This window comes from Endocarpon pusillum, assembly GCF_000464535.1.
Source record: "Endocarpon pusillum Z07020 unplaced genomic scaffold scaffold1078, whole genome shotgun sequence".
NCBI classification, from domain to species: domain Eukaryota; kingdom Fungi; phylum Ascomycota; class Eurotiomycetes; order Verrucariales; family Verrucariaceae; genus Endocarpon; species Endocarpon pusillum.
Genome location: NW_006913621.1, coordinates 40,235 through 45,402, shown reverse-complemented (window position 1 = coordinate 45,402; position 5,168 = coordinate 40,235).

Genomic DNA, 5,168 nt, shown 5'->3' with positions numbered 1-5,168 from the left:
TTTTATTGTACGGATTCTGGTGATCGCTCTAGTCGCTAGTTTCTTAGTATAGAGATCTAGTAGTAGGGTAAAGGTCTTTACCTCCAGAGCCTCTGTTAAGGTAGCCTTGTACGCTCCCGCAATTATATAAAGGCACTTTCCTTAGATCTTCTAAAGCTTTACTCTAATCCCTTTCTGATAGCCCTTAACTCCTTAAGGGGTATACTATATACTAGCTACATATATAATTGCTAGGTAGATAGTAGTTATATATACTTGTTTACTTATCTCTAAGGAGCTTCCTTATATTAAGCTTATAATTATATAAAGAGTACTAATTATATAGACTAATTTTGCTTTAACTGCTTATATATATGCTTACTATCTTAGCGCTAAGTCTAATCTTACTTCTAAAATATAGATGTCACTTTTAAGGCCTATGCTCTAATCTCTTAAATTAATTTCTACTAATATATTAAATTTCTTCTTTATATAACTAAAATATATAAGTTTATATTTATTAAGACAGAATTTAGAGCTGTGTTTCTTTGCTTATAATTAATATTTTTTATAAATCTTTATTAGCTTTAGATAGTTTTACTTTATACTTTTGCTATATATAAGAATATTAATATTATTTATAAAATCTATAGCGCTTACAGGAAGTCTATATTATAAAAGAGGTACAAAATTAGTAATATTAGTAATCCCTAAGAGATTCCTACTATTACTAGTGCCTTTGGCAGCGTAAAGTCATTAACTTTTACTTCTGTATAATAATTTAAGAGGAAATCTGCTACTTATTATACAAGTGATTCTAGAATTCTTCTCTTTCTTAGATTATAAGTAAGCCGAGTATATAAGACTTTATTGAATGCTTTAGAGACGTCTAGTAATAAAAGACTAGCTATTCTTTTTTTTCTTCTTCTCTAAATTATATATATTTTCTCTATAATCTGTTAAAGTACTGTTTCTGTAGCTTAGCTTATATGTGCGCTATATTAAGTATCAGGGAGCAGATTATATGCTTTAGCTATATATTTAATTTGATTTAAAATAACTGCTTCTAGAATCTTTCCTATAGTGTTAAGGAAAACTATTAGTCTGTATGCTCCTAGGTTTGTGTAATCGCTTTTTCTCCTGGTTTCTTAAGCATTACTATATATGTTGTTTTGTAGTGATTTAGTTGAACTTCTTAGTCTAAGATCTATTAAACTCCTTAGTCTAAGCATGCTTAAAAGAAACGCTTAACTAAGGTTATCTTTTCTTATATAACTAATTAAATTACTTAGTTTAAGAGCTTATCTAGTCTTAGAGCGTTATCCTTTGTTGTATAGTTTATTGCTCTAAGAATCTCTTCCTTTATAATCTCTTCTTATTAAGGGATTTCTAGAGGGTAGTAAAAGTTTTCTAAATTACTTAGGTCGACCTTTAGGGGAGGGAGAAAGCTTGTATCCTGTAGCAGTTTTGCTTTAGACTCTATATCCTTTGCTTTATATAAGCCTTACTTAAGGATTAGGAGTGAGACTTATGTAGTTTAGTTCTAGGATTATTGTTTTGCCTATTATATAATCTTCTAGATACTATTTGGCTTAGAGCTAGCTTCTTGTATCGCGCTTCAGAATTCGTCCCTTTTTGCTTTGCCTAATATCTTGCCTTTTCGACTTTAAGTTTGTACAAATCGCTATATTTTAAGACATAAGTAGTGAGTGAACTATCTTTTTGCAGCCCTTGTTGTCTTTACTGATTAGCTTAGTCTTATCTAAGGCGTTAATTCCTTTGTAGCAAATAAGATAACTTTTATTAGTTTGCTTATAAATTAATTAATTATCTCTTATAATATTAGAGAGTGTTTGTCTAGGCTCTCTGTATAAAGATTTAAGCTCTTATAAAACTTTTTAACGTTAAGTTTCTTTTACGCTTTTTTCTAGGGTGTCTTAATTAGGGGTTTTGTATCATTTTATTCAAACTCTATATAGATTAAGAGATAATCTAAGGATTAGTCTAGCTCTGTTTCTATTTTGTATTATATAAGTTACTATCTTAGTACTATAGTTGCAAAGGCTAAATTAATAATTGTTTGTTTATGCGAGTTACCTCTTTAATAATCCCTTATAATTATGCCTTGTAATAATATAAGGTCTATGTCTGCCTCTTATATAATGTTAAGAAAGGTATTAGCTAGCTTGTATTGTATAGAGTAGAAGGGCCCACCCTATCTTAGGTAGTAGAGGTTAAAGTCCTTTATAATAATTTGTTCTCCTAGTATCTTAAGGGCTTCTCTTAGTATACAAAGAGTTTTAGTCTCTTATATCTTTAAGTAAGTGGTTTGATAATAGTATACGTTATAAATATTGATTATCTATATAAAGTCTATATTCAGATTTGTTAGTTTATTTTGGACCTATAAAGTAATTATTATAAAGTCTTTTAAATAATATATTTCTGACTACTTATTTGTACAGATTCTCTTATTAATATATATGCTTACTCTTAAATTCTTGTATCCTTAGTCGCTTATATAAAATAAGCTCTGCCTAAGATTATACAATATAGTATTAAACGAGTTTCTTTATAGTTTTTAGACTACTATAATATTATATAAAGCTACTTCAGGGTCTTGTAGAAGGCCTATAAGGACCTTTGTATAAGACTTATTAATATTATATTATAAGATCTTAAGGTTTTGAGTTTGTATTATATATTCTATTATTCTTTTATTTCTAAGGTAATTTGACTTTCTCTAAAGAGGGATTAAATGTTATGGCTCTGTATAAGGTCTTCTTTTAGCTTGTTTCTTAAGCTTGTTAGTCGGCCTTATACTAGCTTTCTCTTATATATCTCTTTAACCTAAGTCTATTCTTTATCTAGCTTTAGTGTCTCTTCTCATCATACAAGGATCTATTGTTAGTTAGTATTCAGGAAAGGGGAAGAGGGAGGGGAGAATAAGGTAGGGGAGGGCAAGGGAGAAGGGGAGAGGGTAGAGGTCCGGGAAGAGAGGATAGAAATCTCAAGGGAGGGGGAAGGAGAGGGCTTTTTGTTTGTAATTATATATATAAACCCTTGGGCCTTGTTCTTATAGTTATATCACATCTTTAACTATTCGTTTTCCTAGATCGAACATATTAATAATTACGCCTTGTGGCCTCCTGAGCAAAGGCCATATTATATAGCTTTCTAGTCAGTCTTTTTGATATATGTTCTTATTCCATAGTTTTCTGTATAATAGCCGCAGGTCTAATCTTTTTGACACTAAGTAAATATATGTCTGAAGCCCTAACATCTATAGTATTATCGAATTTGTAAGAATTTATTATATTATATAACTAACTTGAACTCTATATTATGAATTAGTCCTTTTTAAATAACCTTATTAGTCATCTTTAGACATATTAGCTCCAGAATTACATAGTTAAACTTGCCCTTTATTAGTGTGCTTTTTAGCCATCTTAAGCATATAATCTTTAATGTTAAAAAAAGTCTAGTGTTTTCTTGCTTTAGTTCTTCAGTTATTTCTTGTTTGTTCTAGTTTATTTTTATCTATATAGATTTGATTAAGACTTTATATGTTTTAGACTTTACTTAAGCAAGAGGGCTTAGTGCTTTTGTCTAGAATATGTCTTTCTAAAGTCTTATATAAGATTTTGTACTGTCTATGTATAAGGCTATTTCCTTATTTAGTAGCTTCTTTATAGCAATAATAAATTCCTTTTCTTTTGCGTTATTATATTGCTTATTAACTGTCTCTACTATCTCTTTTGTAAATAGCTTATTAACCCTGTCCTTTTCTCGGCTGCTAGTGAGTTGTATAATCACCTTTGTAGTCTCTAGGAGTAATTAATTAGTTAGTTAAGGTTTCTTGGCAGGGGGCTTTGCGGGCTATTACCGTGTGGCGTCTATATATGACTGAGGTTTTCCCCTTGGTTAATGGGCTGGGGCTAATCTTGTCAGGGCTTACTCTACTCGTTCTAATCGTGCCGCTAGGTCCTAGGCTTGATCTTGTTTCTCTGACGGGTTGTTTGTAGCGTGTGCTTCCTGAGAGGTAGGCGCGTCCTGGATTTGTTGCCCGTAAGAGCAGAGGTAGAGAATAGGATTGAGGAGTAGTCGTACGTCGTGCCATGGGACTGCCTCTTCTGGGCCTCTATAGGTTTCTTCCTATGCTTGAATGGATTCGCGTACGAAGTCGATTATCTGTATATATATATCTGTCATGTTCGCTAAAATCGCCTGTATTCTTAAAATAATAAGTTATATATATAGTCTTTTGTAACTTTATTAGAGACTATAATATTAATATTATTACTTTATAATACTTAAATAATTATTACTCTTAAGATAGTCTTTTTTACTTTTTTTAATATCTCTTTATTATTCTTTTCTTTTGACTTGGCTAATTAGACTTGTACACTATAGCGCTAGTGTAATATAAGGGAAACATCTGTTTAACGTAGGCTAGCCGTTACTACTAATGCTTATGAGTTCTGTTTTAATGGTTGCTTAGGGAGTATAGCTTTTTGTTATAGCATCTTCTTAATCTGTTCTAGTTATGCCTCTATTCTCCTAGTTACTAGCTAGCGACTTATAAGCGAAACGTAATTAATAATGCTTGCTAGCTTATCTAGATATTAGAGTTTTATCCCCTCTTTCTTAAGACCCTCCTTAATATTAGTAAGTAATTTCTTTATCTCAGTTTATACCTTTGTAGGTAGTAGTCCCTCTTTTATGTTATAGTCCTTGCTTAAAGAAATACTATGTATTAATTACAACCCGCTTATGTCTTGCCTGCGCTCTGTAGGCCTATCACTAGGCTCTAGTAGCGGCGTTATTGCTCCCTGGGTAAGGTTAATCTTCTGATCATGATTTCGATAGTTGTATAGCTTTTAACTAGCTGTAGAGGGCGGTTTAGTACACGTATAAGCCAGAACCTTATATTAAGTGTACCTTAAAAACTAGCCTTAATATTTTTAGCTATTATTATATTAAAGTAGGCAGCTTTAAAAGTAATAAGAAACTTAATCTTAATAATATAGTTAATATAGACTTTAATAAAATCTTTAAGTTCTTTATTATATAATTACTTTAGAATACTAAAATAACTAATATTTAATAATTAAGTAAAATAAGAAAAATATATAAAAAAACAAAAAGTAATAATATTCTTCTTTTTTATAGAATTTTTTAAACTAAAT